The sequence below is a fragment of the Trichosurus vulpecula genome, chromosome 1, assembly GCF_011100635.1.
Source record: "Trichosurus vulpecula isolate mTriVul1 chromosome 1, mTriVul1.pri, whole genome shotgun sequence".
Taxonomy (NCBI): Eukaryota; Metazoa; Chordata; class Mammalia; order Diprotodontia; family Phalangeridae; genus Trichosurus; species Trichosurus vulpecula.
Genome location: NC_050573.1, coordinates 394,730,437 through 394,756,122, shown reverse-complemented (window position 1 = coordinate 394,756,122; position 25,686 = coordinate 394,730,437). Strand labels below are relative to the sequence as shown.

The 25,686-nt window shown below is 39.7% G+C and overlaps 1 protein-coding gene across 1 annotated transcript in view; it reads left to right on the top strand.

Moving 5' to 3' along the window:
- CPLX4 (complexin 4) overlaps positions 1 to 25,686 on the top strand; it is a 42,886-nt gene that overhangs the window by 16,555 nt on the left and 645 nt on the right. The window lies entirely within an intron of this gene.

Here is a 25,686-nt window from a genome sequence, read left to right as displayed (position 1 = left end):
GTAGAGCACTTGCCCTAGAGTCAGGAGGACCTGAATTCAAATATGGCCTCAGACACTTGATACACATACTAGCTGCGTGACCCTGGGCAAGTCACTTAAGCCCAATTTCTCTGCCCTCTCCACTCCAAAAAAAATTCCTCTTTTTTTTCATCCAGGCAATTTTCAGATGCCACACAAGCCACTGGAACCCAAGAATTCTAGGAAATTCATAGCTCAGTTTGCTTGAAAGCCATGACCTCTCCTGCAAATGGACAAGGGAGTCCAGATAGTACAGCATAGTTAGCAACTGTTCTGACTTACTCATGCAGTAGGGTGAATAGATGAAGAGTCAGAAACTTGGGGCCTTGGGATCTTGTATGAAATGGAACTCCTGAAGGCTGGTGCTTTTCAATTTGAGTCTTATTACTGGCAGAGACTGCCACCTGAGACTTCTTCTCCCTGTAGCTAGCATATGGTGGAATAGAGGGAGGAGATTGAGCAAGTGATCCCAGCAAGGGGAGCCTGCTGTAATTCTACTCTGGCATACCTCAGACCTCAAGACTTTTAGTTGGCAGCATCTCCTTCCTGCTACAATGTCACTTCCTGTCAAATTTTTCATCTTTCCCCACCCACACTTTTGATTGGGGCTAACCTGGAGTATCAAAAAAGCATAGAAATTTGCCTATAGAGACTTAAAGGAAACTCCAGTAAGCTGGATAGCTTTGAAAGTCACATACTGAATTTATTATGTGCTTAAAAGTTTAAGCAAGCTATACATAATAGGGATTCATAACTTTATGTACAATCTTCTTTTTCTGTTCCACTTTGCATATGGAAGGACTTGTTTTATTTGGTATTTGTTAAGTTCAGAAAAAAATGGACTTTTTAAAAAAATAAATTTAAGCCCCTGTTCCCCTGTCACATGTTGAAGGAAGATAAGGATTCTGAGAGGCAGAGGGAAACAAAGAGTCCTTCAGGAAAGAGGGACAACCTGTGTAAAAACAGAGAAAAGAGGTGGAATACTGAGTCCAAGGAATGTTTTTTGTTGGAGTTTAAAAAGCAATCAATCAACAAACATTTTATAAAGTGCCTAGAATATGCCAAGCACAGTGCAAGAAGGGGATTAAAAATAAATTAGTCTGGAAAGGTAGGTTGGAACCGTGTTCTGGAGATCTATATTTATTCATTCATCTATTTAGTTTACTTATCCTCTTCATTCTATTATTTATTTATTTTTGACATTCATTTTTAAAATTTTGAATTCTAAGTTTTCTCTTTCCTTCCAGTCCCTTCCTCACCTTGGGAAGCAAGAAATATGACATCCATTTATACATGTGAAGTCATGCAAAACATATTTTTATATTAGCCATATTGCAAAAAAGGCAAGAAAAACAAAGAAAATAAAAAACAACATACTTCAATCTGCACTCAGAGTTCATCAGTTCTCTTTCTGGAGAAGAATAGCATTTTTCATCATGAATCCTCTGGAATTGTCTTGGATCATTATATTGATCACAGTAGCTAAGTCTTACACAGTTGATCATCATTATAATATTGTTGTTACTGTGTACAATGTTCTCCTGGTTCTGCTTACTTCATTTTGCATCAGGCCATATATGTCTTCTAGGTTTTTCTAAAACCATTCCCCTCATCATTTCTTATAGGACAATATAATTTGTGGAGAGCTAGTCTAGGCTGAGGAATTTGTTTTTTGTTCTATAAGCAATAGGGAGCCAATGAAGAATTTTTAACAGTAATATGGCCTGGTGAGAATTTTTCATTAGAACATTTATTTTAGTGGCTTTGTGAAGGGTGGATTTAAGGTAGAAGATACTAGAAGACTTGAAATCAATTAGGAAATTATTACAATACTTTTGGTAAGCCTGAACCAGTACTATGGCCATGAGAGTAGAAAAGGTAGAATCAACATGATTTGGCAACTGATTAAAATGTAGTGGAAAGAGCATTGGGTCCTGAAGGAGAGGATCTAGGTTCATAACCCAACTCCGCCATTTGCTGCCTGTGTGACCCTGGGACAGTCACTTAACTTTTTACACCTCAATTTCCTCATCCAAAAAATGAAGTCTGTGAGACTTGTATGAAATTATGACCTCTATAGCACATCACACATATCAGATTGGCTAACATGAGAAAACGGGAAAATTATAAATGTTGGAGAAGATGTGGGAAAATTGGAACACTGTTGGTGGAGTTGTGAACTGATCCAACCCTTCTGGAGAGCAATTTGAAACTATGCTCAAAGGGCAACCAAACTGTGTATACCCTTTGATCCAGCAATACCATGTCTATGTCTGTATCCCAAAGAGATCATAAAAATGGTCAAAGGACCCACATGTACAAAAATATATATAGCAGCTCTTTTTGTGGTGGCAAAGAATTAGAAATTGAGGGGTTGCCCATCAATTGGGGAATGGCTGAACAAGTTGTGGTATATTAACATAACGGAATACTATTGTTCCATAAGAAATGATGAGCAGGTGGATTTCAGAAAAACCTGGAAAGACTTACATGAACTGATGCTGAGTGAAGTGAACAGAACCAGGAGAACATTGTACAAAGTAACAGCAACATTGTGTGATGATCAACTATGATAGACTTAGTTCTTCTTAGCAATGCAAGGATCTAAGACAACTCCAAAAGACTCATTATGGGAAATGCTATCCACATGCAGAAAAAGAACTATGGAGTCTGAATGCAGATCGAAGCATACTATTTGCTCTCTCTCATTTTTTTTTGTTTCTTCTTTCTCATGGTTCCTCTCATTGTTTCTAATTCTTCTTTACAACATGACTACTCTGAAAATGTTACATATGAATGTTAAAAAAAGAAATTATGACCTCTAAGGTCAGTTTAGAAGCATCAGTTTTAAGCTATGATCATTCCACATGGGAAGAGGTAAAAGAGAAAGGGAAGAATCAAGAACTACTCCAAGGATGATGGAAGGAGTCCAGGATCAGTGGAAGAATGGAGTTAATCCTCAACAGAAAAAAAGAAGTTTAGAGGAAGTTTGGGAGAGCCTCAAATGGGTGGAATATGAATTTCATCTTGGACATGGGTTTGAAATGGCAAGACATCTAGATGGAGATGTCTAGCAAGTAGTTGGGTGAGGTGGAACTCGATTTTAAAAGGAAGATTAGAGTTGAATACATATATTTGGGCATCATCTTCATATAGATGAATAATGATCTCATCAAAAATATATTGTAAAGAGAGAAGAGGTCCCAGGACAGAGCCTTGGGGAACATCCACACTTAATTTGCATGAAAATAATGTTGATCTAGCAAAAGAGACCAAGAAGGAGAATTTTGATGGCTAAAGGGAAAAGAGAGAGAGGGAGAGGGAGAGAGAGAGAGAGAGAGAGAGAGAGAGAGAGAGAGAGAGAGAGAGAGAGAGAGAATGGGAACTTAGAAAAGTCCGCTGGCTTTGGCAATTAAGAGATCACTGGTCACACTAATACTATGAAGTAATCTGACCATTTTGGAAAGCAATTTGGAATTAGACAAAGAATATGCCTAAACTGTATGTACTCTTTGATCCAGAGATTTCACTGCTTGGTATGTCTCCTAAAGAGGTCAAAGAAAAAAATGCCCACAGAAAGAACAATGAATATGTAGAATTTAGAGATGCATTGGAAGATGAACTCATAAAAACTGTAATTACTATAACCAGGAAAATAATATGCACAATGTCTGCAACAGTATAAATGGAAATAACAAAAACTCACAAAAGTGAATGCTGTAATAATTCAAGTTCAAAAGTTCTTGTTCAAATTCAAAGTCCTAGGAGAAGAGTTGAAAAAAATATATATCCCTCTCATCTTTGCAGAAGTTGGGGACTGTGGGAGTGAAATATTGCATATACTGTTAGAAAGTATATGTTGGTTAGTTTTGCTGAATTTCTCTGCCCCACCTTTTAAAAATCTTTGTCACAAGGGATGGTTCCCTGGGCAATGTGTATACTGGGGGTGAGTAAGGGAAAGGATATATTCAGAAACTACTGTGATTGGAAAATAAAAACTATCAACATGCTAAAAATCTTTTAAAGAAGTGATTGTTGGGGCAGCTAGGTGGCACGGTGAGTATAGCACAGGCCCTGGAGTCAGGAGGACCTGAGTTCAAATCCGGCCTCAGACACTTGACACATTTACTAGCTGTGACCTTGGGCAAGTCACTTAACCCCAATTGCCCTGCCCCCCAAAAAAACTAAAAAAAAAGAAGTCATTGTTAATGTTGGAGAGAAAAGTTGTAACCAAGTGATAGAGCTTGAGGGATGGAAAAAATAGTGTAAAGAGAAACAATGGAGGCAATAAGCATACAGTATTCTTTCTAGAGATTTAGCTATGAGGAGAGCAATGAGAACATGACAGGCTTAAGGGAACACGTTTTTGTTAAAAGAATTTTGGGGACCTGGGCATGCCTGTAGTTCCTAGAGGAAGACCCTATAGATAAGAATAGATCGAAGATGAGAGAGAGGGAATGATGGGAAGAGAAGATGGAGATGAGGAAGATTAGAATTTCAGGCATGGGGATTGTCAGCAAAAATGCAGAAAGGGAGATCATGTGTTATATGTGAAAAACAGTAAAGAGACCAGGATCCCAAAGTCTGAAGAGGGTAGTAGGTTGTAAGAAGACTGGGATATTAGGAAGGATCCAGTTTATAAAGAGCTTTAAAAGTCAAATGGGATTTTATATTTGATCCTGGAGGTAATTGGGAGCCAGTGGAGTTTATTGAATGGGGGTGGCAGGTCAGACCTTTGCTTTAAGAAGATCAACTTGACAGCTGAGTAGAGAGTGGATTAGAGTGGTGAGAAATGTGATGCCAGGAGACCAACCAGAAGGCTATTACAATAGTCCAGGTATGAGGGTATAAGAACCTGTATCAGGTGGTGGTGGTGTGAGAGCAGAGAAGGGGGGTATATTCAAGAGCTACTGCAAAGGAAGATTTGACAGGATTTGGCAACTGATTGTCTTCTCAAATCCTCTCCTCTTCCCAATTTCCCTAGTCCTATCAAGGATACTGCCATTCTCCTAGTAACTCAGGCTCAAAACCTAGGTGTTATCCTCAATGATTCACTCAAGTTCTCTCACCTTTCCATATACAGAGAATGAGTTCCATTCTGGACATGATGAGACATAGCTATGGGACATCCAATTTGGGCAGTACAATAAGTTAGAGAGAGGTTAAATAGATCTGAGAATCATCTGCATATGAGTAACAAGCAAGGTAAACTAATGCTCCTAACTAAAAGAGTCAAATTTGTTTTCACAGGTATCACTGAACTTTTGTAGGAAGGGGTCCATGACTAGGATATGGTCCTAGAAGGGTATATTTGTTCAAAAGAGACAGAAGAGATAAATATCTGGTGGGTGGGGGAGAAACATTAAGTATTAAGAAGGAAGCATGGAGGATGATTTCAGAAAAACCTGGAAAGACTTATATGAACTGATGCAAAGTGAAGTGAGCAGAACCAGGAGAACATTGTACTCTATAACAGCAATATTATACGATGAACTATGAATGACTTAGCTATTCTCAGCAATACAATGACCCAAGACAATCCCAAAGGACTCATGATGAAGCATACAATCCACCTCCAGAGAAAGAACTGATATTGTTTGAATATAGACAGAAGCAGGTGAAAAATAATAAAAGAAAGAAAGAAAAAAGGAAACATGGAGGACAGCATTTGGGTGAAAAATCAATGCAGAGGGAAAGAAGCAATATTCTGTAAGTAATAATAAAAATACTAATAGCTAGTATTTATACAGTGCCTACTATGTGCCAGGCATTATGCTAAGCACTTTACAAATGTCTCCTTTGATTCATACAACAACCCCAAGAGGTAGGTGCTATTATTATCCCCATTTTGCAATTGCAGAAAGAGCAGACATCCTTGGAAGGAGAATGAAAAGTTCAGGAAATAGACAACAATCTATCAGTCAATAAACATTTATTAAGCACCTACTATGTGCCAGGGACTGTGCTAAGTGCTGGAGATACAAAATGAGGCAAAAGACTGTTTCTTCTCTCAAGTAACTTATAACCTAATGGGAGATATAACATGCAAACAAATATATACATATAATACATATAAATAACTAACAGAAGGAAAGCACTGGGATTTAGGGATTGGGGAAGGTTTCCTATAGAAGGTGGGATTTATTTGGGATTTAAAAGGAAGCCAGGGAAGTCAGTAGTTGGGACAGAGGAGGCAAAGTGTTCCAGGCATGAGAGACTGCCAGAGAGAATGCTCAGAGTCAAGAGGTGGAGTATCTTGTTCATAGGACAGCCAGGAGGTTGGTGTCACTGGACTGAAGAGTATATATTGGAGAGTAAAGTGTTAGAAGAATGGAAAGGTGGGAGGGCACTAGGTTATAAGGTGCTTTGAATGACAAACAGCATTTTTGTTTTTATTTTTGAGACAATAGGAAATCACTGGAGTTTTTTGAGTGGTGTCTGTGGGGGGGGGGTGGGAGGTGGGGGAGAGGAGGAGGAAGAGGAGAGAGAGAGAGAGAGAGAGAGAGAGAGAGAGAGAGAGAGAGAGAGAGAGAGAGAGAGAGATTGAGAGAGAGAGTCAGACCTGATCTTTGACACAATCACTAGTAGCTGAATGGAGGATGGATTGGAGTGGGGAGGGATTTGAGGCAGGCATATCCACCAATAGGTTATTACAATAATACAGATGTGAAGTGATAAGGGCCTGTACTAGAGGGGTGGCAGAGTCAGAGGAGAGGGAGAGAAGATGACATTTTTGAGAGCTGTTGCAAAGATGACATCAATAGGTCATGGCCACAGATTGGATATGGGGGTTGAGATATAATTGAGGAAACCTGGATGACTCCTAGGTTGCAAGCCAGAAAGACTAGGAGGATGGCGTTCCCTTCTATAGTGGGATGGGAAGAAGGGTTTAGGGGGAAAAACAATAAGTTCCATTTTATTTATTAATTTTGTTTTGGAGGGGGAAGACAGGGCAATTGGAGTTAAGTGACTTGCCCAAGGCCACACAGCTAGTAAGTGTGTTGAGTGTCTGAGGCCAGATTTGAATTCAAGGTCCTCCTAACTCCAGGGCCAGTGCTCTACTCACTTCGCCACCTAGCTGCCCCATTGAGTTCTATTTTAGACATAGTGAGTTTATGGTGTCTACCAGACATCCACTTTGAAATGTCTGAATGGCAGCTGGAAATGTAAGATTAACGGTCGAGAAATTGGGGCAGGATAAGTAGATCTGAGAATCATTGGGTATAGAAAGGTTAATTAAATCCATGGCAGATGAGATCAAATGAAGTAGTATAGAAGGAGAAGAGAAGAGAACTCTGGGCAAAACCCTGGGAGACACCTACAGTTAGAGGGTATGATCTAGAAGAAGATCTAGCCAAGGACACAGAGAAGACATGATCAGATAGGACTGCTAGGGAAAAAAACCAAGAGGGAAGAGAATATCAGGGAGGAGAGAGTGATCAACAGTGTCAAAGGCTACAGAGAGGTCAAGGAGAATGAGGATTGAGAAAAGGACCTGAGATTTGGCAACTAAGACATTATTAATAACTTTGGAGAGAGTAGTTTCCATCGACTGATAAGGTCGGAAGTGAAAAGGGTTAAGAAGAGTGAGAGGAGAGGAAGTGGAGGCACCACTTGTAGATGGCCTTTTTGAAGAGTTTAGCTACAAAGGGCAGAAGAGATATAGGATGATAGTGGGCATAGAAGGGAGTTTTTTTTCAAGATAAGGGAGACATAGGCATGTTTGTAGGCAGTAGAAAGTGATCCAGTAGAGAGGGCGAAATTGAAAATAGTGAGAGTGGGGATGACAGAGGGAGATATCTGTTGGAGGAGATGGGATGGAATGGTATTACTTGAGCAAGTAGAGGGGGTTAGTTGTGGTAAGGAGTAAGACCACCTCATCACGTGAGACAAGGGTGAAGGAGGAGAGAGTGGCAGAAGGCGTCTGAGTGATAGGAGATGAGGTAGAAGGGAGAAGAAGGAGTTCACAGTGAATGGCCTCAATTTTTTTTCATAAAATATAGGGCAATATCCTCAGCTGAGAGATTGGGTGGGGAGGGAAAGTCACGGGGAAGTCTGAGGAAGGATGAAAAGGTTTGAAAGAGCTGCTATGGAGATGGGATAGTGAATCGATAATGGAGGTCTAGTAGGATTGCCCAGCAACAGTGGGAGCCCAATTTAGTCTATATAAAGTAAATTTGTAGTGGACCCAGCCAGAACAGTTGTGTGATTTTGTCTACCTTTTCTTCAGCAGCACATGTGTAGGCGCAGAGGCTACAAATGAGGTGTGGCTGGCATAATTGGTAATAATAAGGGTGGTAGGGATTCAAGAGAGGAGGATAGTGTAGGGTTGAATATAGTAGGTGTTTAATAAATGCTTGTTTCTTTCCAATTGGAAGTGGGATAGGCTGCCTGAGGATTTCTCTCGCTAGTTACCTTTGAACAAAGAGTGAATGATCACTTGGAGATATGGTTGAGGAGATTCTCAGTTGGGTAGGAGATGGGTTAGATGAATGAGATCGAAGTTCCATTTGAGTATTTAGGAGAAGAGGCAATGGAAGCCAGGGCATTTGATAGGAGAAACACATGCAAAAGACTTTAAAGTCCCTTTTAGTTCTGAGATTCTGTATTAGAGAGCAAGGGCCATAGAAGGCAAACTAGGGCCTCATACCCTCCTGGTCACTAGTCAAAGACCATTGCCTTAGAGAAGGCTAAGATGTTAGTGCTAACATTAGTATCAATCTGTATCAATTAGGAAATAAAAGTGACATTAATAAGCCACAGGGAGTGCAACACATTCAAAATGTCCTCAAGCTAACAAACAATTAATCCCTTGGGATACTTCGTTCATAATTGCTCACAGCTACCATCCCAGAGGTTAAATAGCAGCAGGATTCAGTTTTTGGCCCCCAGGACAGCTCCCTTATTAGGGCCCAACTTGGAAAAAATTTGAGGAAAATGTCCTCCCAGGAGCTGTCACATCTTATAAAGATTACTTTGCCAAATTTTTGATTGGGGGATGAATTTTCTAAAGGAACTATTTAATTGCGATCTCTTATTAAAAAGGCCATACTCTGCTGACTGGGGAACAATAAACTGGGTGACTATTAAATGGAATGACTCACTCACTTTGACAGGTACTGTTAGTCTTCTTATGATATATTTTCTTATTCCCTGCTTATGTGTGTCATCAAGCATGCTGATGATACCTGGTGACCATTTTTAACACCACTAATAAGAAAAGAATAATTTTTAGCAAGGCCATGATAAAAATGAACAAACAGCTAGATTTTAAATTCCTAAAGTTCTTTCTCCCAAAAATCACACTTCATTAAGAAATATATTGGACTAAGTGTTCTCTAAAGTCTTTCAGGTCTAGAATTCTATTATCCTTTGGCACCCAAAAATAATCAAAGGAGTCCACAGTCATGTTAAATTCAAACTTGGTTGTACACACTGAGTCTGACTCAGTGAGGGTATTCCCTCCAATACCCAATGGGGGTTGCAACCCATCCATGCCTTCCCCACCCTACAGGGACACTTATCCATACATTCCTGCAAATCTTCCACAGGTAGGCAATCCAGCCTTGCTGGGATCTTTTGATCTCCTTTAATATTGTGTGGGTACCAATACAACATGTGGCCCATCCATCTCTGATCTCTCACTATTGCTACATAATTAGAACAACCTCATTTCCCAGTCACCTCTTTGATAGGATCTTTTCTTTTTTCTTTTCAAAATGCAATATGTTTTTTTTACTGATTCTTTTTGTTGTTGTACTATTTTATTTCTGAAGGTATACCTCTCCTCTGCCTTACCCAGAGAACCATTCCTTGCAATAAGATGTTTAAGCAGATTGGGAGAGGGGAGAAACAGTTCAGCAAAGTTAATAAACATAACCATTTTTTGGCCAGTATATGTAATATTGCATGCTTGTAATCCTCCATGATGGCATATTTTGTGCTGCTGTTTACACACAATTTGTCACTGGCAGCATGATGCAATACATGTACATTCATCATCTGTCTCTTTCTCTCTAGTACTCTTTAGGTGATCTTCCATTTTCATTCCTCACACTATGGTATTCTATGATTCTAAGCCACATAGCATCACTGGAAAACTGTTGGTCTTCCAATTCCATTCCAATGGTCCTTCCAAGGACCATTCAAAAGGTAAAGCCCTTTTCAGAGAAAATGTTAGGGTCTCTAATATTATTACATAATCACTCGACAACAATTTAGCCCTTTTCTATCTAGTTATGAGTACAGTTCATTGTCTATTTGCCATGTCTGCCAAAAAATATGTACCAATGGACCAGCTGTGTGGAGAACCCATCCAATTGACTTTGAAAAAGAAAGACATTCCATTGTGCACTCTGGCTCCTCGAGGATGCAACTTCCTAAGCAGTACCACAGGCAGAAATCCTAGAGTAAATAATCTCTATAATTGTGGCTATGCCTTTATAAAAGAAAGAAAATGGTAAGTATGTAATTGTACATGTGTCTTCCTGCCTTCACTAAAGTCTTTATTCTTTGTGACATGGAGTTGATCTGGGGTTCAACCAGAGACAATGCCAATGGAGCACAAACTCTACCAGGTCTTCCCAAACTAGAAAGACCAGTATGAGCCTAATGATGGACTGTACATCTGTTGGCCAAGAACTAACCCTACCCGAACTTCATAGAAGTGCATCACTAGCCCTGGCTAAAGAATGATGATTCTTTTAGCCACAACAACTCTCGAAGACCATATATTAAGTCGAAGTGGCTGTACTATTAGGTGGAGTGCTCACACTGATTAAATCATGGCTCCTTGAAGGATTGAAGAATATACACACATATATATATATATATATATTATTTACAGACCAGTGGATTAACTTAGTAAGACATTTAAGTGTGTGTATGTTTTTTAATTTTTGCTTCAGAAGAGACTTGAACCAAATGAATTATTGGGTTTTTCTTTTGTTCAATATCCAGGGTTAGTCATATTGTATGGAAAGGTGGTGTATGTGGTTGACTGCACAGCATAAAGAGATGCCCCAAATATCCTCCACTCCCAGATTACAAAAGCATATGACATCACTATTAAGAGTTTCATTCCTTTGGGTTCCACTCCCCACTAACATGAAGTTATAATGGAGAATAAGTGGCTGATCAAATTCTTTCCTCCAGACAGAAGGGATGGCTCAGATAAGGTTTTCCTCTTTCCCAGCTGTGTTTAGGGCAGGCCCTGTTCAGTGCTATAGGCTTTGAAAAGAGAGATTCAGTTCTGATTGGCAGAGCTTCATTAGACACTTTAAAAAACAAAACAGAACCTTGATTGCATCCACAAGTCAGTAAGGAATTTTTTTTGATTTGGTTCTGTTTGATGTTCAGCAAATTACAGTGATTTGTTTTGATATTTGATGAATAATTTGTTTCAAATCTCTGTTTTTAAAAAGGATTTTGTGAATCATTAGAGACATAACTAGTTATAGAAACTGGTCCAAACGAAAAATAGACTATTACAAGGTAATCAAAGAAGCTCAAACACCCCAGAAAGAAGAATATAAAACCAATGGAAACAAGTTTTCTATCTTGTCATATTCAAATTAGTCCCTATAAGAATTACAAGTCTTGGCGCTTAATCATTATTTTAAAGTAAATGATCTTCTTACTATATGGGACAAATGATGTTGCTAGATTCATATCAGAATGATAGCATTTTTCTTCACTTGAAATAAAAACAAGAATTATTTTCTAAACAAACCATCAGGCCATTTTGAGACTAAAATGTGCCCCTCCTCTTAGCAAACCCCAAATCCATATGCAAGTCAAACCAAATTAATAAGAGAAAAGAGTTCCATAATGAACCTTAATCCTATTAACAGAATTGTCAATCTTGGTTAGTCATTGAAAAAAATGTCTCACCCCCCACTGAGGAATATGATTTATTTACACCTGGTGTTTGTCTCTTCTATGTAGGGCATCGTTTATTTGGAGTTCGCCGTGGACCTTCTCCGAATATCATTGAAAATGTATTGAATAAAGCAGCTGTCATTATTAAAAGTATTTCACTTAGAAAAAATATATGCATATATATATATTTATGCACATATTATCACAGGAGTATGCTTTGAAAATTTAATCCTTGAATTGCTTTAGAAAGAAAAGTCCTAGATGTCCATAGTTTGAATCTTGGAGCACTGTACTCGTCCATTATTCAATACAGTGCCTAGCCCATGGTAGGCACTCAGTGAACACAGATCATCAGAATCTATTTTCTAATCATTTAAATTCCAAACCAGTGTGGAAAGGGTGTAAAGTGAGTAACTGAGGAGGGGAACAACAGCAGCAACAGTAAACCTCTGTCCCTCTTCTCCAAAACAAACAATAATTTCTGATGCATCTTCCATTGAAATCTCTCTAAAAATTAAAGAATACATGTATCTAATTTTTTTGTAGTCCACCTCCCCAATTCTTCCACTTTTGGCTCTTTTTTTGTTCGTGACTGTGATTTCACAGGTATATAAAATTTCTACTGTATCATCCAATCTTAGTTGCTTGGAACATTGATAGGGTAAATGACTTGCCCACAATCACACAGTGTCAGAGGAAGGACCTGAACCCAAGATGACTTCAAGGTCATCCCTCTGTCTTTTATACTATAACTTTTCACTTGACATATACTTAAATGAAACACTACTTAGTTAAGTTTTTGTGGAAAGTTTTTATTCTATTGTTTGTATGGCCTCTCTGCTTGTGCATTTCAGCATATATGTTTTTGATTGTATGTTCCTTGAGGGTAGAAACCATCTGTTTACACCCTGCACAACCCAACATCTAGGGTGTTATTTTCACCTTAACAGCACCATTAGCAGCTGAGCATTTGATGAATGTTTTTTCCATTAATGACAAAGACAATTCTCATTAAGGCTGTGGCTCTACAATAACCAAATACCTAGACAAAAACAAAAAAACAAAACAAAAAAATCCCTCATACTAGTTACTTGACACCATGTAGCCCACAATCCCAGTTGTTTACTGAAATAAACTTTTTTTTTGCTGGTTTTAGTCAAACTGGTTTTTGTTTGTAGACAAAATTTTTATCATGTAGAAAGTGAGGTGCGGTGAATGTAATGTCTGCTGAAAGATTTGGGACCCTTCCCCACTTCCGGAGGCAATGGATAGCAGCACTGGAGCAGAACATGATGGGATCTGTGCCACTTTGAAAGATCTGTGGAGTGTCAAAAGCTGAAATTCACAGCACAGGAACAATAAACAGTACTGTCACTCTTTAGGAGAAAATCAACAGTGATTTAGTAAATGACAGTAGAAAAAAAAATAATCCTTTAAAGAATAGGGCATTTGGTGTTGGCCATAAAATTATCACTTACAGACCAAAGTGGAGAAATAAATGCTAATTTTACAACAGACACCGAAAACTCAGCTATTAGCTCAGTTAAACAAAATGCTCATGATAATATTTGCAGATAGGTTTCCAAACACTGAAGATTAAGAAAGGGATTCACCAAGATACTGTGAGGCTCCAGTGTGTCTGGGTAAATAAATAGTTAACAGTAATCAGCCCACTCTTACTTTAGGGGGAAAAAGATGGGAAGAGCCTTCCAGCCCCCTGATGTTGCCAGTCTTTCATTCATTCATCCATTGGTTTATTCAGACTTGGGACGTCCGTCCCCTCTTGAACACTTCCTGCTGCTAGCACTGATGTTGGCTCATATCAGCTTGTAACCACTGTCATGTCTCATTTTAGGGATGTAATGAGGCATTAATGCTGATCTTTGATGTGTGAGCTGTGTCAAAATATCCCGGTTTCCCCAGCATTGGATTGGTCCACAGCATCAGAAAAGTTGGACAAAACAGTCATTGTTTGAGTTACCAACACTGTCCCCCTCAGGAGAGCTGTTCATCTGGAAAACAGGAAATGGGCCTGAGTGATGCCTACCATATATACTCCGCTTCTGTTCTTTTAATTACTTTATCCTGACTCTTTCTTTCAGGCTTAGTTCCATTTCCATGTTCTTATTTGTTGTATTCTTTATCCCACAGGCTCATTCAGCAGAAGGTTCTGATTCTAAGACACAGTGTAGTAAACCAGGAGGTGTACCGGACTTGGTATCAGGAGACTTGAGTTTGAATTTAGACCATAACCCTTATTAGCTATGTGGCTGAGAGTAAATCCCTCTGCTTCCCTTAGTTTTAGTGTCCTCATATGAAAAGTAGGGAAAATATTTCTTACCTTTCTTTGTAAACCTTAAAATACTCTGCAAACAGGAGCCATTGTCAAGAGCGAGAAAAACTAAGATCTTTCAAGATGTTCAGTGCTGTCCTCTTTTTTTCCCCATTGGGTTGTGAGTTCCTGGAAGGCAGAGATTGCCTTTTGGCTCTTTTTATATCCCAGCACTTAGCATAGTGCATGGCACATAGTAGATATTTAATAAATGTATATTGACTGATTTTCCTGTAAAAATAAAATGATACTTTTTCTAAAGCACGCTGAAAATCTATGCAGTAAAAGTTAGAAAAATTAACATGCTCCTTTGCTCCAACAATTTTATTGTTGGCAATATACCTAGAAAGTATTAGTGAAAGCCAAAAAAAAGAGAGAGAGAGTTTTCTGAGTTTTTCATAGCAGCATTATATGTAAATTCTAAAAGCTGAAAGCAACCTGAATGGCCAATGAGAGGATGCTTAAACAAATCATGGGATCTTAGGGTACTATAATGAGATTTAAACTGACAAGCAAGCAAACTATAAAGAAATATGAAAACACGTTCAGGACATAATGTAAAGGGATCAAAATAGAGATGGAAGAATGGAGTATACATTGACTATCACCATAGAGGAAGAAAAGTTAACGAGAATGGACAAAGAATGCTGAGGAGAATTTAGTGACTGAAAAATTGTTGATACTTTCTATATTGAGCTTAATTTATGCGTAAATAGTTACCAAGAAAGCTTAAATAATTAAAAGAAATTTTAGCTGGTTGTATCGATGTTTAATGCTAAATTTTAATGAGTAGTCTATATAGGCTACAGGTCTAGGAAAACTAGAGCCTCATAATCTTTTCTTTTACATTGTTGTGGCTACGACAGGTTAGTTACAACACAGTAGCTTCCTTGACAATCCCAATGTGAATCAATCCGCTTCATTCCATTTCACGGTCATAGACTGACCATGTCTTTTTTTCTAGGGTAAGGGTGGGGAAAAGCGGAACAGAGGAAAGGGAGAGTTTGGATGACTCAAAATAATCTCTCGCGATGATTAGAAAACCAATTCGAAGCACAAATCTTACTATTGGTGGGTCAGCATCACTGTCTTTGTTAATAAAACCCGGCAATTATGGAGCACTTTAAGGTCTGCAAAGCACTGTATCATCTCATTCAATCCCCATAATAAGTGGGTAGGTACTGTTATTATCCCCATTTTACAGATAAGTAAACTGAGGCTGACAGAGCTAAGTAACATACCCAGGGTCACTTAGTAAGTGTCTGAGGTGGGATCTGAATGCAGGTCTTCTGGACTCTTAAGTCCAGCAAACTCAATCATTCTGTCACCTAGCTGGCGTATGAGAAGACACCATTTTTTTCACATAAGACTCCATTGACCACATCTAGGACATTGACCATGCAAACTCAAGCCTATAAAAGGATAGCAAAGATTACAAGGAGGTGAAGGATACATTGAAATGAGAGTAAACCAGCCTAATGGTGAGAAATTCTCTACCACGTGCAGGGAATTCTAAGCATGTCAAAAAGATTTGGATCAAACTACGATCTCAGATGTCATAGGACCAGAGATTTAGTCCTGGAAGGGACCTTCAAGGTTATCGAGTCATTTTACATATGAGGAAGAGGAGACCTAGAGAGGTGATGTGACTTGTCCAAGGTCACGCAGGAGGGAAGTGGCACAGTTAGCATTTGAACTTGGGTCTTCTTACTACATGTCCAACATTCATTCCACACTGAGGAAACTACTTTGTAATCTGCAAAGTGCTGTATGAAGGTTAGCTATTGTGATTAATTACAACAATAATGATAATGGGGGCAATTAGTTTAGGGGTAGAGTCTAGGACTTGGAGTCAGGAAGGCCTGAATGTGAATCTTGCCTCAGACACTTAGCAGTGAGACCCTGGACAAGTCATATAATGTATTCGTGCCTCAGTTTCCTCACTTGTAAAATGGTGACAATAGTAATACCTACCTTACAGAGTTGTGAGAATCAAATGAGTTAATATATGTATTTTTCAAACTTTAAAGTGGTACATAAATCCCAGGTATCATCATCATCATCATCACCACGTACTGAGAATCTACTCTCCACATTTCACAACGATGGTGTGTGTATAACACCCACAGTAGCCCCTAGCCATCCCACTGCTGGAGGAAGTCAAAGAAGAGACAAGTCCAAAACAAATCTGTGATTTTCGACATCATCTGTGCACAGCAATTCTTCTGTCCATCTCTGTTTGACTCCTCTGGTTGCTCTACCCTAGCTATTCCAAACCTCTTCTCTCCCCATGCTTCCAATCTACCCCCACCCCATCTCTCTCACCAGATTTTCCTTGCCTCCTACATTACTGAGGAGATTGAAGCCATCCATCATGAGCTCCATCTCCTTTCCCCCACACTTCAAAATTTCTCCATATCCTCAATAGTCCATTTGCTTCTCTCTCTCTCTCTCTCTCTCTCTCTCTCTCTCTCTCTCTCTCTCTCTCTCTCTCTTTCTGTTTCTTTTTGCCTATTTCTCTGCATCTGTTTCTCTGTATCTATCTCTGTCTCTATCTCTCTCCACTCTTCGCTCTTCTCTCTTCTCTTCCTTTATTCTACACCTCCTTCTCCCCCACTCTCCTCTTCCCCTTCTTTCTCTTCACTTTTTCATCTTTCTCTCCCCTCTTTCTTCTCCTCCTCTAATCCTTCTCTTTTATCTTCTTTGCTGCTTAATCCCCTCCTCCGTCTGCTCTACCCTACCCTTGCTTTTCTTCCTCATCCTTTCCTCTTTCTCTGCTTATCTCCTTCCTCATTTCATCTTCAATCTCTTGCCCTCTAATGGCTCAGGTCTCCTGCATTTTGAAAAATCCTTCCTTTGAGTTTGCCATCCCATCCAACTACTGTTCTACATCTTTCCTCCTTAGCATAGCTAATCTCCAAGAAAGTTTAGTCTGTTACTGCTTCCCTCCACATCCTCATCAACCACTCACTCCTTTGAACCTCTTTCAGGTTTGTTTCTGACTCCATCACTTGACAGTAACCTTTCTAAAGTAACTACTGATATTTTAAAAAGTTTTATTAATGCTTTGTTTATACCATGATCACATCCCAGTAACCTCCACGCATAAACATAGAACCCTATTATGTGGCAATGCGAATTGGTTACGAAGTGCCAATCAACACAGTGACTAGGACTAACAGTCCTAACAATTCATACCTGTAATCCTGGGCCATCTCCAGTCATCCTGATGAATATCAGGCCACTAGACCCAGATGGCTCTGGAGGAGACAGTGAGGCTGATGACCTTGCATAGCCCTCCCTCACTCAAATCAAAGTCAATTTCTAGTCATGTCATCATTTCTCTGATGTCATGGTCTTCTTCGAGAACAAAGGACAAACACAAGAACAACCTGTAATCCACCATTTCTTTACCAAGAGGAGGCAGCTGTTTTCACCATCGATTCCTGGGAACCAAGACTAGAGATTGTCTATAATCTGAATTCTGATTTCTTTCGGTGTTGTTTTCATTTACACTATTTTAGTCATTCTGTATCTTGTTCTTTTGGTCTTCCATTCTGAATTGGCTCATGGAAGTCTTCCCATGTTTCTTTGAACTCTTATTCATAATTTCTTGTGAGATAGTAACTTCTCATTATATTCACATACTCCAGTTTGTTTAGGCATTCCAAATTGAATGGAAACCATGTTGCTTCTAGTATTTGCTACCATAAAAAGTGCTTTTATCATTTAATTCCTGATTTCCTGAATGGTTGGGCCAATTCACAACCCTACCAAGAATGGATTAGTATTCCTGATTTCCCATAGACCCTCCAACACTATTTTAAAAAAATTATTATCTTCGACAATTTAATGGTGGTGAGCTGAAACCTTAGAGATATTTTAATTTGTGTTATTAGTAATTTGTAACATTTCCATATGTTATTAATTTTAATAACTTCAATAATAATAAATTTTCATTTATTGTATTAAAAACTATCCATTCACAACCTTTGCCTGCCATTGGGGAAAGGCTCTTCAGTTTATATATTTGAATCATCAATGAGTTTTTCATTGCCAGCTCCAATTGACTTTTCTTGAGCCTCATCCACATAATTCTTTCTTGTAGTGTTTAACTTGTTTAACCACTGCCTCTTTTGGGGTCCTTTCTCTTCCCTTGGTTTCTGTGCTCCTGCTCGTTCCTGATTTTCTTCATGGCTGTCTGGCCATTCCCTAGATACCTTCACTGGTTCCTCTTCTTGACCAGTGTGTGTGTATCATACAGAACTCTTTTCTCCCCCCCCCCCCCCACCATGTTCGCGCTCAGTATCCTCATCTACTCCCATGGATTCAGTAACTACTTCTCAGCAGAAGCACAGCCCCAGTCGTTCCCTTGAGTTTCCATACACCCTGGGTTTCTTGTCATGTGCCATTATTAGCCTCTCTTCTCCCCACCTGGAATATCAGCCTATGCAATAGATTTCTAGAGACCACCTACTCCCCCCCCTCCCCCAACACCCAGTTAATTTACTCAGCTTTGGAAGTGAAACTGAGCTGTGGGTACACTTTCAACTCACCATCACATCTAGTCAGTCCCAAACCAAACTTCACAGCCCACTTAACCATCTACCACAGGCACCTTGCTATCCACCTGCTACGATCCTCATGCCTCTCCCTGCCCTCCTCCCACCTTCTACTTCTCGCTCTGGGAACAATGATTAAAGCAATACTTTCATTGCTTCAGCAAAGGGTATGACAATCTGCTACTGCCTTCTACTGGCTCCATTCACCATCGCTGTGACTCCCCAGATCAAAACTCACTTCCTTGACTCCCTAAACATACACACACACACACACACACACACACACACACACACACACACACACTTATATACAGAAAGAGAGACACGTGGTCTCCCTCTATTAAGATATAAGTTCCTCAAGTGCACGTACTGTCTCAGTTTTTAATTTGTATCCCCAGAATTGGCATGGTGCCTGGAACATAGTAGGCACTTAATAAAGGTCCATGAGCTAGTGGGAAAGCCAATAGAAAGAGTAATAAAGACATACTTTTTTTTTAATGGGAGCTTGGCTAGGAGCCTGGGTTGGACTATTGTGAGGATTAGTCAATTAATCATTGCAACAGTTTGGCGAAGAACTAATTAATCTTTTAAGCACTTAGAGGGTCAAAAAACCTGGGCCCAGCCCATAACATTTAGGTTATGACACTGTTGTTATTCCATGTCTCTCTTTTTCCAAGGCAGATTTAATTTAATTTCATTGTTTTAGAGTTTAATTGTTTCTCAGAGTTCCTCTGGGGAAAGAGCCCTCTGAATTCCTTTTCCATCTTCTTCTACCCTTCTCCCTCCCAAACAGACAAATCTTCAGCTGCCTGTTGACCATTTCCACCTGGCTTTTCCAGTGGCACGGTGACTCATCATACCCCAAACTATTCCATCTTCTCTCTGGTTGGTTTGCCTGTGACAAATCTCTCCCCATTTGAATACATTCTCCACTCAGTGATTTTCCTGAGGCACAGGTCCCACCATATAACTCCCCATGACTCAGTATTGTCTAGTTGGTTCCCTAGCACCTCCAAGATCAAATGTAAAATCTTTTGCTTGTTACTGGAAGCCTTCATGGCCTAGTGCCCAATCTTTCCAGTCTTCTTATACCTCACCACCTTACCACCCTGCCCCCATGCACTCTGGGATCCATTGACACTGGCCTCTTTGCTCTTCCTCTAACAGGCCACTCCATCTCCTAACTTCAGGAATTTTCACTGTCTGTGCACGTGATGCATGGAATGCAATCTCTCTTCATGTTTCTCCTCTTCATACCACCTGGCTTCCCTGGCTTCCTTCAAACTCTCAGCTAAAACCCACTTTTTACAGGAATCCTTTCTTGATTCCTCTTAATTCTAGAGCCTTTCCTCTGTTGATGATTTCCTATTTGTCCTGTTTATACGTGTCTTGTTTGTACATTGCTGTTTTCCTGTTATCTCCTCCATCAGATTGTATCTCAAGAGCAGGGACTGTCTTTTGCCTTTCTTTCTATCTATCCCCAATACTTAGCGAAGTGCCAGGTCCATTAATTAATGTTTATTGGCTGACTAATTATGTCTTCCCCTTCTTCTAATCTCTCCATCTTTTTTGACATCAATATAATTGTCCTAATCACTCAAGCTCAAAATTTTAGGAGTTCCTTCCTGTCCTTCACCTCCCACATCTGACTCTGTATCAAGTCCCATCGGTTTGACCTCCACATTATCTCTGTATTCCATATTAATACTAGTCCTAAAAAGACAGCCTTAGATGAATGACTTTACCTCTTGGACCCTCAATTCCTTCATCGATGGGAATAGGAATGAGGAAATGGACTAGCTGATTTCTAAGGCACTTTCCAATTCTGAGTCTCATGACAACAAACTGATGAGGAAGGTTTGGTGAGTGAAGACGATTATACCAGATTCGGTAAAGGAAAAACAGTGGTCACTAAAGTTCTCTCTTGGGAAAAAAAGTGTGGCAAAATCAATCAACTGACAAGACCTTACAATGCATCTACTATGTACCAGGAATCATTACTGGACTAGAAGAAAAGCAGAAACTAAGAAGCAAAGAGTTCATCTGAAGCCTTTGAAGAGACTCAATTATCATTGAACTCCATCCCTGGCATTACAGACATAGGAGGCATGGACTTGGAATCTGTACTCCCTTTTTTGAGCAATACCCTATTGCTGCCAATTTCAGAAACACATCATGAGCCATTTTTCCAATTGCTTTAAAGAATTTTTTTAACTTAAGGTTGAAAATACCCCAATTTTGAGAGGGCCTAAGGGTAGGAACATGCCCAGTGTACACTTGGCCTATAAAACACATCAACAAAAAGCATCTTTTTTGCTCTACTCCATTAAAAAAAATATATATCCACAGGCTCATGAGCTAGTGGGAGAGCCACTAGCAAGAATAATAGGGACATAAATACATTTTTTAAATGGAAGATTGGCTAGGAGCCTGGGTTGGGCTATTGTGAGGATTAGCCAATTAATCCTCACAACAGTTTGATGGAGAACTAATTAATCTTTTAAGCATTTAGAGGGTCAAAAAACTTCGGCCAGGGCCAGGGTAACATTTGTTATGACAGTGTTATTATTCCTTTTCCCAAGGCAGATTTCATCTCATTTCATTGTTTTAGGGTTTGTTTCTCAGAGCTCATCTGGGAAAAGAGTCTTTATGAACTCTTTTTCCATCACCCACCTTACCCTTACAATAGGAAATCTCGCTCCAGTATTTTTCTGGAGTTGACACTTTTAGATCTACATGTAAAGCCAGGAGAGACATAGAAGTTGACTGGGAGATGCATGTGGATTATGCTTCTTCCATATTCCCCTTTAAAGATCCGTTTGTTCAGAGCGTCATAGAATTTCAAGTATGAAGGGACATCGTGGTTGTTTTCAGTTGTTTTTCGATTATGCCCAGCTCTTCATGACCCCGTTGGGTATTTTCTTGGCAAAAATATTGGATTGGTTTGCCATTTCCTTCTCCAGCTCATTTTTACAGATGAGTAAATTGGGGCAAGCTGAGTTAAATGACTTGCCCAGGACCACACTGTAAGTATCTGAGACCAGATTTGAACTCAAGAGGAATCTTCCTGACTCCAGGCCCAGCACTCTGAGCACTATGGCGCCACCTACCTGCCCCTAGGGGGCATTAGAGATCATTTAGTTTAATTGCCTCATTTTACAGAGTGGAAAACTGAGAACCACAAAGAGGCAGTGACTTACCCAAGGCCAAACAGGTGGTACACAGAAGAACAAGGATATGAACCTTGGTCTTCTGACCCCTAATATAGTTTTTAAATGGTAAGTCATAAAATCATAATAATGAATAGTGTTTATACAGTACTTTAAGTTTTACCAAGTGCTTTACATAGATCCTCTCATCTGAGAGGAGTACTTCAGGGATTATCATCACCATTTTACAGATGAGGAAATCGAGGCTCAGACTTCAAATGATGTGCTCTTCATCAAACCTAGTCATGTCAGAGGCCAGATTGAATCTCAGGTCTATCTGACTCTAACTCTGACTCTCCATTCCCTACACCACATTGGGCTAAAGGGTGTATGTACTAAGAGCCCATTTACTCACCTTCCAACTGAAAACAGGACAGTCACTCTTCACGCTGTTCAGAAACTGAAGATACTTCTTTTCACCATCTAAACAAAATATGTTTCCTTCTTACTGGGGACCTATCCCCAAAATTGTTGTTCAGTCATGTCCAACCCTTTATGACCCCATTTGGGGTTTTCTTGGCAAAGATACCAGAATGGTTTGCCATTTCCTTCTCCAGCTCATTTTACAGATGAAGAAATTGAGGCAAACAGGGTTAAGTGACTGGCCCAGGGTCACATAGCTAGTAAGTGCTGAAGTCAGATTTGAAGTCAGGAAGATGTCTTCCTAACTCCAGGCCTGCACTGTATCCTCTGTGCCACCTTGCTGCCCGTAGCACTAGCTAGTTGCCCCCTAAATGTATCCCTTAAACAGTCCGGTAAATCAATCAGGGCCCATATTTTCCCAAGGCCACGACAATTTGGTTGATTGCTTGAAGGCATTTCTTTGCTGAGGATCACAGAATCTCAGAGCTGGAAGGGACCTCAGGGGCCAGGTAGCCCTACTAAAACTGGACTGAGAATGCTTTCTACAACATACCAAAAATCAGTCATCCAGCCCTCCTGTGAAGAGCCCTCTAGTGTGGTGGCTCCTAATTCTGGAAAGCTTGAATTGTTTCCTGCCAATAAGTGTGTGTCTTTAAAACTTCCACCCTTTTTTTCCAATTCTGCCCTATAGGGCCAAGGAGAATAAGACTAATCCCTTTTCCATGTGACAGCCCTTTAAATACTTCAAGGCAGCTCTCCTGCCACCTGGCTTAATCTTTGCCAGGCTAACAATCACCAGCTGCCTCAACGGGTCATCATACAGCTTGATCTAAAGCAGGGGGATCAAATTCAAGCAGAAATGAGGGCCAATAAACCATATATAAGTATCCCTGTGAGCCTCGTATTGACTCTGCATACCACAAATTAATGTTATCTGTGTTCTGTTGTGTTTTTATTTGTTTTGTTAAATATTTTCCCAATTTCATTTCAGTCTGATTCAGACTGCACTCAGGAGTGTTGTGGTCACATCGTATCTCTGGGCACTGTGTTTGACTCTAACCACACTGGTCACTGTTCTGCAGCTTATCTCCTAAGTGGCATTAAGTACTGGATTTTTTTTTCTTTCTTTTTTTTTTTTTATAAATTTCTTTATTTATTTTTAGTTTACCACACACGGTTCTACATAGTTTTGAGTTCCAGATTTTCTCCCCTCCCTCCCCCCTCCCTCCCCAAGACGGCATGAAGTCTCATATAACTGTCATGTATAACGTCGCATTGAATTAATTTATGCACTAGTCAAGTCGTGGAGAAGAATTTTGACCAATGGAATGAATCATGAGAAAGAAGAAACAGAACCAAAAAAAAAAAAACCCCAAAAACAAAAACAAAAGAGAAGCAGAAAAGGCGAGCATGTAGTGTGCCTCAGTCTGTATTCAAACTTTGCAGTTCTTTGTCTCGGTGAAGATAGCATTCTCCATCGTGAGTCCCCTGGAGTTGTCCTTGCCCCTTAGGTTGCTGAGAAAAGCGCAGTATGTCAGGGTTGGTCCTCACGGAATCCATATATTTGTGGCTGTGCACAACGTTCTCCTGGCTCTGCTCCGCTCACTCAGCATTATGTCGTGTAGGTTTTTCCAGGTTGTTATGAAGTCTGCATCATCCCCATTTCTTATGGCACAATAGTATTCCATCACCTTTAAGTACTGGATTTTGAGTGAGGAAGACCTAGGTTCAGATCTTGCATCAGATACTTACTAGCTGTGTGACCCTGGGCAAGTCACTTAATCCACCTATCAACTGAGTTTCCTCACCTGTAAAATAAGGATATTAACAATGCCAACCTCACAGAATTGTCATGAGAGCCAAATGCCATAAAATACTATAAGTAAAATAAACAAAAAAGAAAGGCTTTGCAAACCTTAAAGAACTATGTAAATGTTAGCTACTACTGTCAACGTCCTTCCAAAAATGCAGTACCCAGAACTAGACACAATACAACATATGTGGTCTGGTCAGGGCTGAGTATGGTGAAATGATCACCACCCTTTTCATAGACACAATGGTCTTGTTAGAGAAACCTAAGATTCCTTGTCTGTGAAGAAAAATCGCTTTGTCAAAGCTGCTTGAACTTCATTTGACTCTCAGGGTTGGTGCTAAACAAATTGTGAAATTGGCAAAGTGTCCCAGTCTCCCCTTTCTCCCTGCCCCTTCCCCTCCTCCTCACTCTATTTCATCTCTTTTTTCTGTTCCTTCCCAACTTAAGACACTCAGTGCCATCCTTCCATGAAAATCTACAGTTAGCAAGTTATAATAGTAGTCATGAACATTTTAGTGTAAATTAAAGGCAATGCAATTACCTCTTCTAGAGAAATTTTCATTTTAAGCCTTAGATTGCTAGTTGCAGAATGAAAGGCATTATCTCTTATTAAAGGAATTTCAACCAGCTGGGCTCAAGCAGAAAGGTCTTTTGGAGAAAAGTATTCTTCTTATTACTTAGAAATAAACCCACATGAACCATTAGTTCTCACTATATACTGTAGACTTCTATGTGTTGTTTTTGTTGAGTCATCTCATTTGTGTCTGACTCCCTGTGACCCCATTTGAGGTATTCTTGGCAAAGATACTAGAGTGGTTTGCCATTTCCTTCTCTGGCTCATTTGGCAGATGAACTGAGGCAGACAGGGTTAAATGACTTGCCCAGGGTCACACAGCTAGTAAGTGTCTGAGGCCAGATATGAATTCAAGTCCTCCTGACTCCAGGGTCACCACTTTATTCACCGTACCACCTAGCTGCCCTTTCTACATGCTGAGTCCCGATATTATTTATATAAAAATTAATGATAATTTTTGTAGTATTAACATAGAAAAACTGTTCTTTCTTCCCTCTTCCCCCATCACTTTGGGTATGGATAGGAAGATATCTTCTTCTTGTAATATGATACAGCTTTACAGAGAGGCAGCATAGCATAGTGGATACAAGGTCAGCCTCGGAATCAGGAAAATCTGGGTTAAAGTACTAATGTTGACATACACTAGCTATATGACCAATGGCAAGTCACTTAACCTCTTAGTGTCTCAGAAATTCTCTTAAGACTATAAGTTACAGAAAAGTTGTCATCTTACTTTCATGAAAGGAATTTCCATAACAGAAATTCCCTACAATAATGAGATCACAGGTCTGAAACAAAAGCAGATGGATGAATAGATAGATAGATGGAGAGAGAGAGAGAGAGAGAGAGAGAGAGAGAGAGAGAGAGAGGCAGGCAGAGATAGATGAATGGATAGATAAGCAGGCAGAAATAGATGAGTGGATAGATAGAGGGAT